Genomic DNA, 22648 nt, shown 5'->3' with positions numbered 1-22648 from the left:
AAATATTTCAATGACGCAGTTTGCGTCATAGCCCCCCCTTGTGGGCACCCCTGCTGAAAAGCACACATTTAAGATAAACTAACAACCAGTATTGGCAAAATCCAAGGTGTATCATTCTTGATTTAATCCATATACGAGGCACTGTAAGAGAAACACATATACGAGGCAATGTAAGAGGAAACAAGAAAAAGCTGAAAATGTCAGTTACAGTTAGTATTTCGAGTGAAGAACGAAAGTAAACCGAGTTGATAAGCCGCAAACAACGCTGCACTGAAACGTCAACATGTAGAACCAACAACGAAGTGCTGACAGGTGAGAGTATCCTCATTTTTCTCTTCAAAGATGACAACAAAAGACGATGTCAAACGTCAAACAATAACAAGCAGCAAGTCTTTCATTAGATGCATTCAAGTGATGACTATACTTAAATTAAAAGAAACAAAAAACAGTTCTGCAACGGTCACATCTTGTAAAAACAGTTCTTAAATCATTTCTCTCGCGTTTTCTTCCTGTACTTCATTCTCACTTGCGTGAATTCAATGGAGATCAAAAATACTCCATCGTGTTCAAGTAATTAACGCGTGCGCCTTTAAAGTAAGTTGTCTCGGGTTCTATTCCCGGAAGGTTCACTTGTCTCGAACAGAAAATTTAAGTGGTGGGCCACTTTATGCTGATGGCCCCTTAAGGCTATCAAGAATATTTTATAATAATAGTATACACCTATATTAGCTACTAGAATTTGTATAAAAGCATTTAATTGTATAATCTACGCCTGTTTGAGATTCTCAACTATAGTATGTGAAACGCAATTCGCTTGAATGTTATTTTTCTGTATTTTTTCGGCTGTTTAATTTAATAGGACCACAAGGACAGGCCTCGATGACCATACTTTGAGAAATTCAGGTCTAGATGATGAGAAGGGATAATAAACACTTCGCATAATCAAACCATCAAAATTACGAAGTTGGACAACGCATTACAAACACTTTCTATAAACTAGATTATATACAAACTTGCTGTATCGCGATTATGTTCGGATCCATGATAGGTCGAAGTCTACAATTGAGGAAGGAATGTTGCTATTATTACGGGTCTTTGACATAGACTTAATTTGACACAAAACCATGAAATGATAGATGGAAGTTTTTTGCTACAAAGAATACAAGTTCCTGAAATTCCGAACGTACCGGGTGATTGGATTAAAAGTATAGACAAATTCCGTATTAAGTAACACACACGCAGACACAAAATGAATCTTGTATTGGTAGGCGGAATCAGTTAACGGCGTCTGGTACCCTGTTGCTCACTGCTTTCACACAGTATAGTCTTGAATTTCATTCACTCCAGACCTTGCCAATGTTTGAAAAACTATGATACTCTTTATCTTGTGAGCAATATGTTACGCTTCTTTGATCTTAAATTTAAAGAATCACAATCACTTCATTTGAGTTTACACAATTATCGACCTTTCGAGTCATTTAGACAGGTATTACTTTTCCGAACAGTATTCAATACAGGTCAGTGGCGGCCGGTGGATTGTGGTTTCGGGTGTTGCAGTACGAACGATAAGAGACAGAAGATATAAAGTTGACTCATTGACTAATCAGCATAACTTTAAATACAAATGCTATGTGACATGTTAAATTAAATAAAATTCTGTTTTTTAAAAATAAAAAATGCAGAACATTTTATCCGATTAATCACCTTAATTAATTAGTAAGTTCATTCTCCTCTCTTTGATTAGAACAAATCTGTCTAATACATGCTGGTTGAACTCTGGTATTCTTATTGTCAGGTCTTTTTCGATGGAAAGCATAACCAATGATGATAACCTTTCTTGGGACATTCAATTCCTTGAAAGTGTCAATTCTTTCTCATGTGGAAAAAAACTTTTCGTCTTTTGCTGACGCCATATGTACTGTTAATATTAATTTCAAAGCTTTGTAGATTTACTAAATATTTTTTTCTAGATTATTGCGAACGATTCATTCTAGCAAACTCAGTCCTTGACAGTGATCCGAATTCCTCTACAGTGTTGACTGAAGAGAGTTCGTAGCAGAGATTAGTGTTATAAAAAAATGTACATTGAGCACACTTTATTCACAGTTTATCCAGGAAAATTTAAAATAAATTGAGGAAATGTATCTGGTGCAAACAACACTACTGCATAAGATATCCTGTAAATTTAAACTTGATTTTCTCAACACTCTCCTGAATTACCCTTTGCTTATTTTGTCTAAGCCTTAATTGCAAATTTTTCCTCAGTTGAAAGCTGGTCAATGTTTTTTGTAAGTTATTTACAGAAGTCATGGTATACAATTCATTCAGAATTTGTAGGTTATTTACAGAATTAAAGCACACACAATAAAATTAAACCTAATAATTAAAAACCAAACCAGCTGATACAAAATAGGTACTGGTATATGAATTCCGAATGTCACATATTCATACATCAACACACACACACATGTACGTAAAAGAAAAAAATACATTCCAAATCATCGCCTTGCTTGTTACGCAATGCACGATTAACACACTATACTTCCACATGAGGGGAAACAATGCTTACCAATGTGATATGTTGTGGAAAGGAAACCTCGAAACCCGCCAGATGAAGGATCAGCATGTAACAGAAGCCAAAAAAATCAAAGAACATCAAAACAAACAGCGCTGCCAGTTCTACACCCAGAAATGTTAACTGGGAGGGGTCCAAAGTATTTGAGGGAGGTCCAATACGTCTACATAATATGGAACCTGTCTTATACTGCACCCGAAAAGACGATAAGTAATTCTTACTTACTGTCACCTATATTTTTAGAAAAAATGATAGAACGATTATTTTTATAAGAAAAGAAGAGTACATGATAAGGCGTAAAATAAAATATTTAGCATACATCAATCGTTTCTGTGTTAAAAAAGTATAATTTATTAAGAAAGTCTACAAATGTTAGTCAAGTTTCGAAATTTTTGGGAGGTCCGGACCCGGTGGACCTCCTCATGGCTACGCCCCTGAGCATTGCTAACTAGTCCCAAATTCAATGTGGCGTTCCCCATCATACAGTTTTTTGTGGAAATTATCAAGAGTATAAAACATACTTATTTTATAAAAGAAATATGTTTATACTAAAATACTATCCACAGAGGGGGGGGGAGGAGAGCGATTCTACATACAGACTTATTAATATTTGATTCACAAATTACTGTAGAAGAAGCCTTCGTTATCAATATAAGCTAAGAAGTAACTTGTAAATGTGGGTCTACTTTTATTTGTTTTCTTCTCTACTAGATATTTTCTTTCTTATTTTGTAATTTTGCAATCACTTTTTTAAATTGTCATTATATTGATTTGCTTTAGTATGGTCCCGTAATTTAAAAATATGAATGCATAAAAACAAATTCCATTTGTTAATTGCTAGTGAAAGAAAATTCAGAAATCTTATTTAGCGTGAAAAAACTTCTCGTTCACTGGAAACCGTGCTGTGTTGCAGAAGCACTGCAACGACCAGTCCCTTTAACTTCTGAGATAGGGGAAAGGAGACTTAACATTTGCTCCAATTGCCGCGCTGAAGGAATCTGGTCGTTGCATGCTCGCTGCAACACAATGCAAATTAGAGACTCTATGACGGATTATTTTTCGCTTTTTAAAACGGATTAACGGAGCGGACAGTTACAGAAGTAAAAAAATATGTTATTTAAAGTGTATATATGCAAGTATTAAAAAGTATTTTTTAATGTTCTTTACTACTATTGATAATAATATTTTTTCTTGAAATACTTTGGTCGTTGCGCAACGCTGCAACACTAACATTAGCCGCCACTGATACAGGTCATTATTCTTGTTAGTCAATATGGATGTTTCAAACTTTATATTGGCAACATTGATACATGTTATTTCCATTCTTTTATTTCAGGATTCCTGTTACAAACATGTAGAAGTGCATCATTGAAATAGGAAAAAGAATTTATTGACTAATTGTTTGTACTGAAAGTGCGTGAAGTGATTGTGAACAGAGCCACAGTGTTTCATAACACATTTGATACAAATAGTGTGAAAGGGAGGGAAACATGTCCCTCTTTTTCATAAGTTCTTTTTCCTGTTTTAATGATTCACTTCTACATGTTTGTAACAGCAATCCTGAAACAAAGGAATGAAAATAACATGTATCAATGTTGCCGATATAAAGTTTGAAACATCCATATTGACTACCAAGAATAATGACCTGTATTGAGTACTGTTCGGAAAAGTAATACCTGTCTAAATAACTCGGTAGATGTATTCAAGAAACAAATAAAGTTGAATATAAATTCCTGTGATGCTGCAGGTAAATAGCTACAGGGCGATTCTCAGCGTTACGCACGGGACATTTGTACACAAAAACTGCTTTTTTAAACAAAAATGTATTTTCAAATAAAATAAAAAGTATGTCAAAATTAGGGGGAAATTATTAGTGCATAGTTAAATAAAATGAAACACTCAAAACAATTGCAAATTTGAGTTATAAGCCAAAATTAAGCGTTATGCACGGGACTCAGACAAAAAGCTCTTTTGGCAATCTCAATTTCATTGGATATTCTCTGCGATTTATGGCAGCATTTTCATTTTATATCATTCTCCTTACTGTCCATTATATTTTTAAATTGGAAAATATAATTTAATTAGCTTCACATTATGTTTTCTTTTTCGACTCACCGTTACGCACGGGACAGAAAAGTAACCATGCATTTGTTTGGTTGTTCTAAGATTGTTATTATGCAATATCCTTACTAAAGAGACTGATACTTTAAGATTAACATTTGGACATTAACAAGCATTAAAAGTTTGCATCCATAATTTAATTTAAATGAATTAAATTACATTCCAAAGTATCAAAGTCGAACTTTGCTAGGCAACTCCCTTAGTGTTATTATTATGTCTTTGGGGTATTTGTCTGCGTGCTGATTGATGGCGTTCAAACCACATAATGTTGTACAACTGTTGTGCTGCTCGATCCTCTGTGGTACCTACCAAACGTTGAGTCATTTGAACGCTGCCATTGTCAGATGAAATGCAGGAAAGTGAACTGAACGGAGACAGTTGGTTTTTGGCCATTTGGTATTATTGGTTGTTACTTCACAATGAAGATTTGCTTTAGTGTGTGTTTTTTAAGTAAGTAATATGGATTCACAGCCAAGTTAACTCTGTTCCAAGTAATATTGTCAGAAATGAACTGAATCGATCAACAAAAGCATTGAGCGACGCTGAAAGGACTACAAAATATAGACTTAAACATAGGAACAAAGTGAGACTGAAAAATAATGAGGATGCAGCGTTATAGGCAAGTTAAAAGATTAACTCTTTTCCTCTCACGTTCCTTTTGCGAAACTCATTCCGCATTGTTTCGTTGTTGACCATTTAGAAGAGGAAAACACACTAAAATGTGAAGAACAAGGTTATTCACGTTAGATTGGTTCAAGAAAAACGAAAAGAGTGCCAGTGTACAGAATGATATATTCATCAACTGATGAGACCGACATTAATTCAGAATAGAACTTTGAAGACGATGTTCATAATGATATTCGAACCCTCCAACTGTCGAGCTCAGAAAGGGCAATATTAGAGCAGGTGTATTTCTCCTAGTGAAATTTGATTGGGGTTCTTCCAAAAATAGGATTAAACATCGGTATGTATGTGTGTCTGAAAATGATGTAGAAGAAAATGCGGACATATAGAGTAACAAATCTGAAATGCATGGACAACAGGTGTACAAGGTTTTGTTTTGATGAAAAGAACAGATCTTATGTCTCATTCGACCAAGTTGTAAATACACTTCAAGCACTTAATTTGCTGATAAAGGATGAAAGAATATACTATAAAGTTTCAGAACGAATAGTCGTTTTTGTAAAGAACTAAAGAGTTTTGAAGCGAATCCATTTGCCCCCTACAAGACTGTCAAACCAACTTAAATATCTACCTTTCTAATGAAAAGAAAAAATGTGATTTATCATGATAATTTGTTTTTAAGCCTCGTGGTAAATGTTTCTATGTAACTTAACGTAGACGTTTTTGTTAGTTATGTTTGGTTTACTTTCTCTCAGCAAATTCATGTTTGTTTGAGTTAATATAAGAGTTTATTGTTCATTGTCTAACCTCAATAACAATAAACAGGTATTGAAATCTTAATAACTTAATTTTTTTCACTTCCTTGCATAAATCTGTAAATGTCCCGTGCGTAACACGGGACAACATTTCTATTCTTCATGAAATAAATAAGGAGGATAATAAACAAATTTAATAAGTACCACTAACAAGCTAATAATAATTCTACTTTGGAGCAAAAGTTTCAATACTTTATCTTCTATAATTACAAAGGAAACACGAAAAATACATGTTTTCCGTTACGCAAAACAATGACATGAGAAAACTACGATTTTTGCCTACCAGAATCAAACATTAATTAAAACAAAATTATCAAATTTTTGCCAAAGGTCCACTTCATATTTTTTGCTATTGTTGATATAGTTAGTTTTAGAACTTAGTTTAAAAATTATTTGAAAATTGTGATATGTGAACAGCATTGGGCATGGTGTATAACAGATAAAGTTTATATGGTCAAAACCTAGTAAATATATTTTACAAAAAGATTTTAAATATCTCAGTATATAGTTACACTCTTTCTTAATAGAAAACATAAACATCATAGTTTCAAATTAATTTTGAAAATTTATTGACAATGGACCACTTGCCAGAAAATCGCCCTACAGGTAAATGGTTATCGATCTGAACCCAGATATTCACGCGGTCAATATCTTGCAATGTTTGGTTTATGTTGAATTTTGAACTAGATCTCATTGAGTGCCCAAAATGAAACTCTGTAGTCTTATAGTACACACACGAGACTACAATCGGGGCAATTTTGAACAAATTCACAGAGACATTTCTGTGCGAAATTCAAAATTTAATTTTTAATTTGAATTTTTGAAGTATTATTTTTATTATACAGGTTCTTCCATATAGTACAACTTGTAGAACAATCTTTAAGCTTTCCAATGGTGTTTGTTTCATGTTTCTAGTGCATATAGTAACAATTTTATGACAATTTTTAATAACCACTGTAACTGAAAAAATACCCTTTTGACAATTTTTGAACACCCTATATGAGGACATTTTCAGGAGGAGAGGGGTATATTTGTGATTTTTTCATCTCCCACTGTAAAAAGCTGTGCACCAATTTTTAAAAAAATCTGAGATGGTCAAGTCTGATGACTTGGTGATTTGACATGGAATGCCCCTATTATATGTTTGATATCAAGATATGAAAATGTTACATGAAGTTACAAAATATATTACGACAAGTATAAAACAAAGTGACAAATCCTACGAGAGTTTGCATAAATCATAAATTAAACTAAGCACCAAGAGTCACTAGTCACACGTAAATGAAATGCAGTGAGACACTGCATCAACGTACTGTATTATGTCTATTTCTTGTGATTCAAGCCTTCTTTTGAATTCCACAATACGTCGATTAAGGCGACACTAGTTTGCTTCCCTTGATTTAGCGACGTGTTCTACCTGGAATTGATACATTGTCATTTAATTTTCTACTTGCTCTTGTTTCAAAAGATCTATAAATCTGTATATATTCAAGCGTGGATTCCCTCCCTGCTTTCTTGTTTATTTTGGAGTGCCATGCTTCCGTTCGATTAGTCGTCCTGCCTCCATTATTATCATAGATTTGTGTCCATTGATAAGAGTCGGCTTGTGTCGCTTAATCGTGTATCTGTTTCTTTGAAGCGTATTTTTCTGATTTTCTTCAACCCTTTCATAAAGAACGCAATTCCATCAACCAGCCAAAATGTTTAAAAACATGAAAATATAGGAGGAAACATGGATAATGTGATACTGTTTTTACACGAGTTTTCAGGAAATGATACAACTTTGTTCCAGAAAGAGAAGAAAACTTGTTAGAAACTATTCGAAAGAGAGACAGTTAACTGCGACAGGTTGTGAGTGTATTCAACAAATCGACTACGAATCCTGAAGGACTAGTAAAAGTGGGATAACATTTCCAATTACACTTTTATGTATCGTATGATGGTGACGCACTGGCTTTCTGTCGATATTTTACATACAGAAGACTTATTTCACACCAGTCATTCATCTTTCAGTTTTGCCTATAAAAGCAAATGCAGCAGACAACACGTATTGAAAGTATACCATCAGAAGCAAACTTGGTTGGAACAACATATTCCAGCAATTAATTGGGGTTGAAGGAGAAAATGAAGAACGTTACCCAGTTATTTGTTTGAGCATACCAACACCATTTCAGAAACACTTTTTTCTGAACCTGGTGTATTGCAAATGTAAATTTGAGATTATTTTACTCAGACATGTGCATTAATTGTAGGGAATTACATTTTGAGAATCAAAAAACAACAGGATGAAAGTGACATGTTGGAGTTATCTTAGTGTTGAACTACCCTCGAATTATGTTACTTTTCTGAATCTTTTGAAGTGTTTTTGTTGTTGTTGTTGTTGTTGGTGGTGGTGGTGGTGTAATATGTACCTTACATGTTCCAAAAAAAGCAGAAACCTAAATTACTAAAATATAAACACTCTCTTTAAAAACTCGTTGTTTCAACATTTTTCATCTGAAGCTCAAAATGGATCTTAGGGGACTTCCTTTTAAGATATTACTATACTTGATGAAAGGAAACTATCCTGCAAGTTTCATTCAGCCACTGATTTTTGCTGGCTTTGTCAGAATTTTTCCCTACGTACTGGACTACTTAATAAGAGCGCAAAAATAGTTTCAAGAGGAAATGTTAAATGTTAATGAGGTGCATGATTACCAACGCATGCGAGCTAAACCAAGTATTAAAGAAAATTCAACTTTCGCCTAATTAGAAAATTAACTCTGTGTCATCGCTTTGATTGACGTTTTCATAGCTAGGAGGTATTAGGCGAATCCTGAATAAGCGAAACTTGAAGCCCCAATATTTATGTATTATTTTGTTTCTGTAGTCTATTTTAGTATCTAAATTGGCATATACGATTATGATTATAACAAATATATATATATATATATATATATATATATATATATATATATATATATATATATATATACCATCGGTGTAATTATGCACGTTTAATAATGAAAATAAGCACACTAACGCGCATGTGTTTAAGACTATTAAAGTCTTCAGTATCTAGACAATGATTTCATGTGCGTGTGCAATACAGGCATACACAGGCTGGAATTCCAATGCCACGGGCCTTCAGACGTCAAGAAAGACAGGCGACTATACGCGTGTTAGAAACAACTCTTGCCCCACCTAAGGCAGTAGTGCAGTATTTCAGTCTGGTGCCATTGAATATCTCTATATATTTTTCTTGTGAACGTTAGCATGTGGCATATAACACGTTTAGAAACAAGTAGGGAGTTCCAAGAATCGCACCTAAGATATACGGAAAATGGCGTTTAGTTTTTTTAACTCTCTGTGATACATTGTAGTTAATAAACAACTAAGTAAATTGATTATTAGTAGTTAAATGTTTATGAAAGTCCAATTAACTCTTTTAACTTATTAAATGTTTTAATAAGCATTTTTGTCCACTGGCAGCTAGTGCTGTAATTTAAGAATTTCCTTTCAATAAACAACAGATTTACAGAACAACAAAATTTCTGGGAATAACAAATAATTTCACGGCATATTACATACTGTATACTACAAATAGGGCATACATGCATACACTCTAGTTCCACGTTTATTATTGTTATTATTGAGCAATACGTCACGAAACGTCTGTGATATAAATAACTTGAACATAATTTCAACTAAGTAAAAAAGTTTATACTGCTGATTATAACAAGTACGGTAGGATGTTAACAGATTTTTTCTTGACCAGCAGTCCTTAATATTACACCGTAATAAGCGATTTGATAAGGTATCTACAATTCCAAATCATGTATTCCAGAAAATAGACAAGCTCCATCGTGTACTGCTACACACAGTTCCTATGATTTACCACAATACACAACGACTGACTGACTGACAAATGAGCGAATACTTGCCAAGGTAGTATTATTATTCGAAGTTCTATCTCGACATTTTTCGTCTTATTTTAAAATTTACGTACAAATTTAAATCCTGAGATTTATCCTGATTTTAATTTAGAAGTTAGCAGAATCCTTCGCTGAAAACATATTTGTTATTGGCGTATATTGTGCAAAGACTTACGAATCTTTAAACGTCGATGAATGCTCTTCACTGTGTTCATGTAATCACTTTATCAATTTATGGTTTTATACTATACATCATGTAATACTAGACCCATGTTCAAGATTTAAGATTTGAGTGAACCAGCGTTTCCTTCAAGCGTCGTGAAATTTTTCGTCTCGGAAACGTCACAAAAAATACTGACGTTTATCATCTCGTCTCGAATTTAAAAAGATATTTCTCGTCTCACTGCGAAACGAGAAATTACTCTTCTCATAGGTAACACTATCCAAGAGAAGGTTAAGCCAAGCCGAGTGTTGGGGGCTTAGAATATTTTCCGAAATAAATAAAATTATATTGTTACACAATGTTTCCGAAGTTCTGCTGCATGTTCTCTATATAGTAAGATACATCGAAAAGCACGTGTACAACTTACCCTCTTTCGATAAGTGAACGAGTGAGGCATCACCAGCCAATCGAGTTTTTGAATAGTGATTGTTTTGTTAACTGCAGTTTAGAAGTAAAAGGGAACAAAGTGTACGTCAGTATACCAAGTGAAAGAAATATTGCGGGAGAATGTCTGCATAAGACGGTCGAATTTTAACACAGAACCCAACTACGTTTCGTTGATAAACAATAAAACAAATCTCTCATCCACGTTATGCTACTTGGGCTAAGAAAAATGATTAATGAAAGCATGGGCGACAATTAGGCAATTGCCCCCTCTGGATTTTCAAGAAAGGACTAATTCTTCGAAATACGAGTCAAAATATATTACGTTTGCTTACCGACCACCGCACATGGGCGTCCGAAGAAAAATTTCGAAAGGGACGCTCAGCTCCAATTCAACCAAGCTTATTATTCCATGATTCTATAGATGCGTGACCGAAGTAAACAGGTTCAGTGGCGTATTTACGATTTTGTTTCGGGAGGGGCTTTTCCTCTTTCGGGGGGGGGCTTTGCCTGAAAATGTGAAAATTCTGCAAGATATTTCATATACTTTACTATAGTAAGTAAGATTTCGGGGGGGCTTAAGCCCGGAAGCCCCCCCTCTAAATACGCCACTGACTGTATATATGGAAATTTGCTTAGAAAACTCACTTTATTATAGTTAGATGTGATTACAACTCTAACATACAATGAATGATTATCTATCTAAACAATCAATTCACCATCTTACGAAAGAATATTTGTATACGACGTATTCGTAATCTTGAAGCAAATGATGGATTGTAACTGAATAAACTTATGCTAAAGACAATTCCCAGAAAAGATAGAAATCAACGGAAGTTCCTTCCTTACGTAATACGCTTCATTTGTTTTAAACGTGGAAGGCAATATGAAAGAAGGGCAAGGGGAAGAGAGAACTAAGCAACAATGGAAAGGTCGATTGCCTGCCACCATTTACATATTTTGATTTACACTAACTTGCTGTCTGCTTAACATGATTCTTCCTGCACAATCTGGTAAAAAGGTCACTACTTACAGTATACGTAATTTTAATATTCCTGAATAGAGGAAAATACTTGGGCACACCCACAATTCATTAAAACTTTACTCGAAACAGAACACACGAAATCAAACCTCCTCTATTTGGTCTGTATGAGATACTCCTTAGATTTACATAGAAAAATGGCGTGGGGTTGTATTCCGTGAGTGGAGCTTAGTAAACTTTTCAAAGTTCATTTATTTCATTTACATTGTACACATAAAAGAAAAAATCATACGCTGTTCTTTTTAAATTAGATTTTAAAAAATACAACAGATCTTCCCAAAGAGATCAAGGTTTCAAGTATTTTTACTTATGTTCCTCACAGCTGTTCATTTAAAACAATAACAATATTAAAAATTTGAAAACTGAACCAGATGACATCTGCAAAATGTTATTAAAAACTAATAACTGTAGACATGCTTATTCTTACAGTCAGGCCACAAAATCTCAGTGAGCAGCTGCAGCTTGTAACGCTCATAACTGACGGACACTACATTTTCCGTACTATATGAAAAGCAAGAATATTATTAGTTTACGTAATAGCGTTTTGAAAGTGTTAAATAGTCTGTGTTCAAAAGTAGGAGATATTGGTACGTAATGAAGACCCTTGATATTGAACCAAGTATCCGAAGCGCTACTACGAGAGAAACAGAGTCGACAAACAGAAAGAAATTATCTTTTCAAACTTTATACCCACTCTGTTCTGTACCTTCTCGTTCGTTGCTTTCCCAACCCGTATGGTCACCATAAATCATCTCAGTACCTCAAAAAATAATGAAAATCAGGAATATGTCTCGTCTCTTTTCGCGTAAGCGCCTCCATGATACGATTCCTACCATCGGTGGCGTATTTAGGATTTTGTTTCGGGGAGGGCTATGCACAACACGGTTAGCGGAGGGGGTAATCGCCCACCTGAGTTTGAGACTTAAATATATTTTAATCGATTGTCTACTAATATACTAGGGAAAAAACGTGAAGCTCGTATGTCGATGGAGGAATCCCCCACAGGCAAATCTGAAATGACGCTCCTGCAAACACATATTGAAAACTTGTAATCATTTCAACTTAACTGATTTCATTTTAGAAAAAATGGAAATATTCAGTTTTATTTGTGTACACCTATGTTTTTACCTTAAAGAAAATGTTGAGACCAGTTGAAGCTGAAATATACTGATTGAAGTTTTCATTGAAACAATTGCACACTGGTGAATCTTACGTGATATGATACAAACATTTAGCAGTAAATCTAGGATTATATTCTATTCAAAGAAGAAAAACAAAGCATCCTCTTGGCCTACCTAATTTCCCGGGCTACTTATTCCCCCCTCTTGGTTTTCTTTAATTCAAACATTTACCTTTATTTATAACTAAACGATTTAAATATTCCTTTGCTATAATAACTAAAGTACCGTTATGTTGATATCTGTGCAAGTTGGTATGGAATACCAGTTTCTCTTCTTAATCTTATCTGCTTCTCTTAATGTTGCTGTTACTGACGACGGCCTACTTGAATCACTATTAACAACGGTCGAAAGTATGATAGGATAAACGATAGAAAGTAAAAAACTAAGAAAAATAAACATACGAGTAGAATGAATGAAAATGAAAACAGTCCTTACTTGGAATGAAATTTGACAAATACAGCAGCTATTATTTCTGAACAAAGAGCATAAGAAAATAGAAAGTCAATGAAATTCTTAGAAATGGTATGGAGGATTGTTGTTGTACGTGGAATGCGAAAAACTAACAAATTTATTTCGGGAGGGGCATGAGCCCGATAGCCCACCCACTAAATACGCCACTGCCTACCATCCATAAATATTACAGTTAAAATTATTCAAAACATTCATTTCTCGAATTGAAATCATTCGATGTGTAGAAAACAAATACTATATTCACATCGTGAGAAACGTGGACATAGTAAGAGTGTATATACACATATATATGAGGCGTTCGGGGAAAGGGTGAACTCAAGGCTTATTTTCTAAAAATGCATTTTGAAACTATTTTCTGGGGCAAGAGGAACTATACATATAGGCACAGGAACTGTTTGCCACAGAGCAGTTTAGTACTAATACTACTACTCGAATATCTCAAATGTGGACCCACGTAGCGTAGTCGTTGACACTATCGTCTTTGGTGCGAGAGGTCGGGGGACGCTCAATGAAAATGTGTTAAAGCCTGATCCTAAGGAGGATTTCCTGGGTTTCCCTAATTCATATCAGGCAAATGCCCGGGATGATATCTTATATAATGGTTCCAGGCACCTTCCTTCCCCATTCCTTTCTTTCTCCCAAATTCCACCGGACAGTGTGATCACCGAAGGAGACTTCATCCCTCATACGTGACGGGCTAGCATACCATAGATGAAGAAAGCCCAGAAATCTCTAATTCCTAATCCTCAACCTAATGGAATATCTCACATGTAATTTCAGAACAATGACTGTACGTAACTTACCACATAGAACGCCTCATTTGATCACGAATTCGCGCCTCAGTAATTGAGATATATCGGTGCAAGTGTTGTACGTAGCTAGTGTTTCTTTCTTTATTCAATCACGAACATTGGAAGTATCATGTTATTAAAACAATCAATGTCATTATTATTATTATTATTATTATTATTATTATTATTATTAATAATAATTATAATAATAAATTAAACACCATTAATTTTACAAATGTGTTGAAATAACTTGTAGTAGCAAGCACTATTCATGTACGATTTCTTTCTTACATGATCTAATGATATAACTGCTCTAAACAACATTTATATATATATATATACATTTCAGCACTCAGATACTTGAAGAAGACCTACGGAGAAAGGAAACTTGTTCCTGCCCTGAAGATCTTTTCCTTTCAATTTAAAAAAAGTTGGCTTAAACGCACACGACCACAATTTATGAGACTCAAATTAGTGGGTGACTCTTTCCTTCTCCCAATTCACGAAAAAGTTTCTTGGTAATAAACACAGATTACAAACCACAAACATTATCTTCCTTACGCCTATATATTACACACACAATACCAATATCGTGTCATTTCCTGGAATAGGTAAAAGAAAAGCAGGCTGTACTCAGTATCAATTTTAAACTATTCTCTGACAATGAGTCGAAACTGCGAATCTGCGATAGCTCTTCCGTGACCATTGCAAGCATTTTAAATGACATAATTTCCGGTATCCTTAGTAAGTTCCTAGATTAAGCAAGTAGTAATTACGTTGCTCGCACATAAGCTAAACAGCTGACCAAGGAATATCAAACACTGGAAAAAAGTTTGATCACTCCACTAATCACTCCAATATTCGGTTATCCAAATAATTAATTATTCGTACAATTAGTCGTTGTTCGAATAGTTGATTTTTGTTTAAATATTCAAATCATTAATATTCAATGTACTTGTCATAGATTAGTAACACGCCCTCATGAAATGTCAGCTGGTGTTGTAGTTAGGTCTGTAAATAGTAGCATGAAACATAAGTTTTTAAAAACGAGAAAGGTTAAGAGAAATTTTAATGCAGTGATATAGGATTTAAAAACAATCGCTCAGTTTATGTAAATCATAGTCTCACATCTTATCGTACACGAATATTTGGACAAGCAAGGAGAGTACAAAAACAAAAGAACTACGTATATTTTATGGGTGGATTTTTCAGGAAGAATAAAATTAAGAAAAAGACAAGACGATAAATGTGTTATTATTCTAAAATCACTGGAAGATGTCTCAAAGCTAATGTAAATGATGGGCGACACGAGATCCTTAGCTATTTATTATCAAAATGTAAGAGGGTTGAACACAAAATTAGATGGACTCAGGACAAATCTTATGACTTGCTTTTGGAATATGACATTCTTGAATGAAACATGGTTTTAAAAATGGTATACATAATGCTGAATTATTTGGTGATTACTATAAAGTATATCGCTGTGATAGATTTGGTACTACGCGGAGAGAGAGTGTTATTATAGCCGTTAGCCAACAATTAGTTTCAAATGAAATAAAAGTACCACATACTACAGATATTGATTTATTGATTGTGAAAACATATTTGAATGGAAAAGTGTATTGGTTTATAACTGTTTATTTTGTCCCGTTGTCAAAGACTGAATGCTATAGTGAATTTTATGGAATTTGTGAAGAAATTAATAATTTTCACCACTATAATATTTGTATTGTTGGAGATTTTATCTCAAATTACTAGAACGAACAATAAATTAGTGAATGGTGGTATACCGGTATGTTATAAAGCATTACATTAAAAAAAATATATAACTTAACGTCAATAAATAATGTTCGTAATGAAAATGGGAAACTCTGGACTTAGTCCTCATAAATATCAATTCAAATACTTAAGTGTACAAAGAAGATAACTGTCTTGTAAAACCCGATGCACATCATCCGGCTTTTGTATTAACAGTAATGTCTAAAATAGTAGAAAAGTATGTCATGGATGAAATAGTAATATTATATGATTTTAAGAGAGCGAATTTTATAAATTTGGACGAAGAACTTAGTAAGGCTGACTGGAGTGAATCGGATAAAATTGATGATGTAAGTGATGCTATTAACTATTTTTATTCACGTATACGTAAGGTATTTAAAAGTAATGTTCCTCAAAGTAAATCTTATTTAAATAAAAAGTACCCATGTTGGTTTTCAAAAGAAATAATTGGCAACATAAAACTAAAGAATTATTAACATAAAACATAAAAAGAACTCTATGTGTAACTGTGAAAAATTTAAAGAATGTAGAAAAAAGGTAAAACATTTGATCGACATAGCTTACAAATATTATAAAGGAAACTGAATTGTGTATAAGAAACAATATGAAGTCATTCTGGATTTAAAAACAGAGTAAGAAAATTAGCAAAATAAACTCTAGGGTTATGACATTGGATGGATAGAATATAGTACGAATAAGACAATATCGGATAGTTTTGTGACTTTAAGTCGATGTATACTAATAATGTACGAACATATAATTATAGAGATATTGCAGATATGCAATTGTGTAGTACTTTAACATTGGAAAAATAAATAAAAGCATATATTGCCAGGCTATCAAGAAATTGAAACCAAAGAAATCTTGATGTGTCGATGGTATACCTCCGTATGTAGTCATCAAAGCATGTTGGGAAGATTTTTAGGTACTCTTTATGTATTTTATATAATTCAATTATAACGAAACAGGTATTTCTTGATAAGAGAAAAATATCTAGAGTTACACCTATACTTAAATATGGAGATGGAAACTTATAGACTGGTTTCCATTATTTGTGCTCCTGCGAAATTATTAGAATTCATATTGTATTATCGTATTTTCACTCACATAGAGCTATAATTTGCATGGCTTTTTAAAGAATAGGTCGATAGTAACTAACGTAGTAAACTTTACTCAAGATATATTTGAGTCAATGAATAAATGTAAAAGAGTGGATACTATCTACTTTGACTGCAATAAGGCTTTTGATAAAATTAATCATGATATATTCCTGGAAAAGCTATCAATATTTGGGCTGAATATAACATTTTTAAGGTTAATCGCATCTTACCTTAGCCAAAGAAAACAGTATGTAGTATAAAGGCAAATTCAATCATATTTTTATTTATAATATAAATTCAAAAGAGTTCCACAGGGATCAAATCTGGGATCCTTCTTATTTCTAATTTATGTAAATGGTTTATCCATGAAAATTAACTATCGAAATGTATACTATATGCTGAGACTTTAAGCTGTACAAAGAAGTGACAACTGAACTTGATAAGCAAAGGTTACAAATGGATGTAGATTCTTTATTTCAATGGAGTGTAGAAAATTCATTAAAATTAAATCAAAACAAATGATATTATATATCATATATTAATTATAAATGTACTAACAATGATAAATTAGTAATTTTGCGATAACCAGAAAATATGAAAGTAAAGATTTGGGTGTTGTGTTTACACACAATATGTCGTTAAGAACGCTATAGATAATATAGTAGCAGAACCACATAGGACAATGAGTTTAGTAATTAGAAAGACGCAAAGTTTGATGGGCACATATTCCATTAAATTATTTAATAATTTAATAAGAAGTAAATTGGAATATGCATCAATAGTTTGGTCCCCAGATTTCAAATCCTATCAAAAGCAATTAGCAAATATTTAAAAGAAGTTCTTACGATATCTCTATTATAAGAGATATCATGAATCGGCTTTAAATAAAAGAATTCCATATGTAGAATTATTAAAAGTGTTTAATTGTATATGACTGACTGATAAACGTGTTGGATCAAATATTTTTATATAAGTCAATAAATGGAATAACGAATAACATTGATTTTCTTCAAAAAAATCAGTTTTAATGTTAAGACAATGCAATTTAAGATCAAGAGATTTATTATCAAATAATATACCCAGAACTGTTTCTTTACAAAACTCCTTGTTATATAGAATGTGCAAGACGTATAATAAATTAGCCAGCAAACATGAGAACTAGATTTTAGCATTAATTTAGCGAAGTTTATAAATATTATATAAATATATATAAATGAAAATATCGGTCGTGTTGTTATTGCGATTGTAAAATGAATAAGTTGAAAATTCTGTATGTAATGATTGACTGGACACACTTTTCTGTTTTTTCTCTTTCATGATTACATTTGTTTCCATGTTTTTTATTTTTTTATTATTCTTCTGTGTAACATGAAATAATGTATTTTAAATTATGTGTGACTTCTGTAATTAGGGGTTTATCCCTGTTGAAGTTCAAAGATAAATAAATAATTTCAATGATAACAGAAGAAAAAAGTTTAAATATAACTTCTGCATGAATGCCTACAATGAGTCATGACATTAAATGTATCATTAAAAATGTTAGGGGGAAGGAAAAAAAAAAAGAATACTGGTGGCTTGTGAGGAAAGTCACATCAGTAAAAATTATAATTTTATAGCTACAAGCTAGGGGATGAAAATTTATCTAATGTCATAATTGGTATGCACAACAATGAAGACGTTCGATAAGTTTTCTTCCCTTCGATTGCAGCGACATTTTCTTTTATCAATGTTACTTCCCTCACAACCCGCCACTGAATGCCATTTAAACCATTTGGCAACTAAAACTTGAGTTTCTTTTCAGCATCAAGACTATATCCGAATCACCATAACGCGCGCAAGAAGGATATTGAACCAGGGATCGAACTTCGGGATTACGTGCTTACCCACTAGAGCAGTATAGAGAGCTTAAGCAGTTTGCTGTCGACCTTTCGAATCGGAGACGAACAGTCAAGTATTGAGCCATTGTTTTAATCACTGAGCATAATATTCAACTCAAGCATTTTATGAAACTGCAATTTACGCCACTCTAATTTTTTTGCAATATTAGAGTTAGGATTTAGATTTCTGGGCTTTCAACATCTATGGCCATGTTAGCCCGTCACGTATGAGGGATGACTTAGAGACCTGCAAGGGCCGAATTTTTCGGCCCGAGCCCAATCCAGCCCGAATGTACGTAGGCCCGGCCCAGCCCGGGCCCGAAAAATTTTGGAGATTTTCGGCCCGAGCCCGGCCCGGCCCGATAATTTTTTTTGAATTCTTGGCCCAAGCCCGGCCCGGGCCCGTTAAATTTTAGAAGTTTAATTTTGTAACATTTTTCACGGGCACACTTCTTCAACGTTTGCCTTTATTCTAATTGTCGTTTAACGAATGTCAATAATTATTAAAGAATTGCAATTAATCGACCCCAGCCCGGCCCGACCTGAAAGAAATCAGTGTCGGCCCGCCCAAGCCCGGCCCGGCCCAAAGAAATAATAGAGTCGGCCCGCCCAAGCCCGGCCCGGCCCAAAGAAATAATAGAGTCGGCCCGCCCAAGCCCGGCCCGTGCAGGTCTCTAGGATGACTTCCCTCGGCGATCACACTATCTGAGAAAAGGGCAAAAAGAAAGGATTGGGGAAGGAAGGAAGCGGCCTAGGACCTGTATGTTAGGTACCCGGCATTTGCCTGGTGTGAATTAGGAAAACCTCACTCAGGATGGCTATAGCTGTAAAAGCATTTACACTTTTTTGACCGAGTGTCCCAACCGGGAATCGAACTCGAGACCATTTTGCAATATTATACATTAAAAAAAGGAAAAGTAAATGAAAATATTCTAAGAATTTTAGAGTGCACGAGGCTATATTGATATGATACGAAATGAAATGAAATCTTTAATTAAACGTCCAACAGGTATCCCCTTAGGCTACAGAGAACAGATAACTAATTAATGAAAATGAATGATTAAGTATTTGGAAGAATTACAATGTGTGCGAATACGGGAGAACCTCAAGAAAAGTCACGGGCACGATATAATATTACATATACCGCATCAACATTTAATTTGTAATAAATAATTAAATTCATCAGGCAACACTGGATGTGAATATACAAGTCTTCGAAAGAATGTATGGCATTTCTCTTACATAGTTTTCCTCACGGTACATTACAACTATATGTGATTTTTTTTTTTTTACTGATATATATTTTTTTCATACAAGAGTAACGAAGGTATACATCTAACACGATGACAAGAGGGTGGGTCCCTTCCCGGAAACCACAGGCGCCACCTAGTGCTGACCTTGCGAACTAAACTTACCCCACCTTAAGGTTCGTCCAATCAATTTACTTTAGCCTCGTAAAACAACATTCCGAGAATGCCGGGTTCTCTCCTCAAAGCAAAACTCTAAACATATCCTCCAACAATTAAAAAAAATTAAAAAAAGAAGTAAAAGAAAAGAAAAAGAGAAACCACAGAAGAAACTCAGGAGAATGTTCTTTTTATCCCTGTTGCAATCTGCGTTTAAGTTTATGAGCCATGAGACGCGAAAAAGGGCGGCAAGAAGGACTTCCAAGAGCAACCGATTTCTTTTCCCTTTTATTTTATATTCGTACAAATACAGCAGATCTTCACTTGCGTACATATATACGCTGAATATTTTTAATAACTTGCCAAGTAAGTGGACATTCACAACTCAACACTTCCTGCCAAAATATATTCAGTGAAGGAAATGTAATACGTTATGATTACTATCCAATTAATTATATAATTTATCATCAGCTTCCGAATGTCTTTAAAAGTTATAACAATAATGTAGGCACTCCCCCAACAAGCACCACTTTTATGCAATGGGTGGAAAGTGTTAATACATACATACACACATCCACCTCAGCCTAAACTGCAACTTGGTGTCTGTTCAATAGAAGTGGTCAGGATTAGTGAACAGCTACCACAACCGTATTAGAACTAAACAGCGACGCAATAACAATAAATAAATACTAACCTATTAACAAAACTTCGAAATATTTCTGCCGAAAACCGACCATACGGTCGACTCCGATGATGCCTACGTAACGTAGAAGAAACATGGCAATTTAATAAACAGAGATTGACAGTGAACACATTCTTTGTTTCTATGATAATATGATAGGAATACGATGTCCACGCTTTAACTTAGCCTGTGGTAACTATAGTTGACGGAAATCACGCTAATTTATTTGAAGTGTGGTACGAGTGATTTTAAGATGAGTGTCAATTATCACCAATAGTTGTCACCACGTTCCCCGTATGTTTCCAATGTACTTCGTAAGGATATTTCAATATTTGACAGTAATTTAATCAAAGTCATGAGATGAATATTCAAATTTTATCCACAGGCAACTTGAAAATACAGAGAATAATTAGTGCATTTGTTTAATTGTTGGGTTTTATTCATTGTAGAGTGCAAATACAGTGAGACTTTCCCAACAATGAAAGAAGTAATATATCAAAAAAGCGCATATACTATTTACTAATTACGGATTCAATTTATTTCTGAGTCAGTTTCAAAATCCACCTCTTAAGGTGGATCATTAGTACAGATTTAATTTCATTCCCTTAACTGCGTAATGAAACGTTACATATTATAAATAGGTTAAAAGGACGGTAAGTTCACCAATATTGAGTGGAAAACTTAATGTAAAAAACCTCGCAATAAAATGTCACCTGAGAAATTAAATATTTCCCTCTGCCTCTGATGCCTATCCTGCGCCGGAGCTTGCTATAATGGTAACTGTGATGTCGTGTGATAGTCCACAATGTTGGGGGCCCAATAGAATATGATCGGTAATGACGACGCAGTATCTCTTAAAGTGAACACTCGTAAAACGTGGTTGGATATAAAGCGAACAAGCTTCTGAATCTTCTATAAGAAGATGAATAACATGGCATATCGTGACATAGAATAACTTTAAAAATAAGCAGTTCTTTTCCAGCTTTCGAATAATATGTAAACAGCGACATTAAGTGGGGAACCAAGAACAACATGAGTTGTATGTGGAGTGTAAGTGCAGCGAAGAAAAATGATCGCAGAAATAGTTTTAAATATTTCGTTCTACCAATTCATTTCGAGATTCCTGTGTAGCAAAACTGCATTTCCAGAACAAAAGAACGTTTCTCCCACAGAAATAGTAAAATCGGTAAAGAACTGAAAACATTTTCTGCCTTAAAAACTGTGGTTTCAGCACTTACCATTTTGCCCTCGGCTTCGTTGCACTCCGCATCCTCAAAACTTGTATTCACACCTGAAAATGGAGACCAAACACAATTAATACAAATTTCAAGTACTGCGTACTGTTGTCTTACTAGTGTCCTAATTAAAGATTTCATGAGGTATACTTTAATCAGTTTCTTGAGCTCCCTCGTGGCTAAGCGGTTAGCTTATGGCCTTTGGCGTGGGAGACCAGGATTCTATTTCCGGTGGGAGCTCTCTCTCCTTACCTTTTACCACATCCCTCAAATAATGCCTTCATAGTCTCTTTTTTTTTCTTTTTCACTGCTTTATTAGGTTACTTTTATGTTTATTAGAGTTAAATCTTAGAACTAAAATTTTATACACTTCCATAGCAACTAGAGCTCTGGAAACTCAATGACAGTACGTAATTTTCGCTCTAGCT

At 34.1% G+C, this 22648-nt stretch overlaps 1 long non-coding RNA gene across 1 annotated transcript in view; it reads right to left on the bottom strand.

Annotated features, from left to right (window-relative positions):
• LOC145669232 (uncharacterized) overlaps positions 1-22278 on the bottom strand; it is a 123808-nt gene extending 101530 nt beyond the window's left edge. The window contains exon 1 of the long non-coding RNA XR_014128171.1: positions 22224-22278. This is a non-coding gene — a long non-coding RNA (uncharacterized LOC145669232). The remainder of the gene's footprint in view (positions 1-22223) is intronic.
• Positions 22279-22648: the final 370 nt, after the last annotated feature.

The sequence above is a fragment of the Thermobia domestica genome, chromosome 13 (genome assembly GCF_964235325.1).
Source record: "Thermobia domestica chromosome 13, izTheDome1.hap1.1, whole genome shotgun sequence".
NCBI lineage: Eukaryota > Metazoa > Arthropoda > Insecta > Zygentoma > Lepismatidae > Thermobia > Thermobia domestica.
This window is presented reverse-complemented; position numbering and strand designations above follow the sequence as displayed.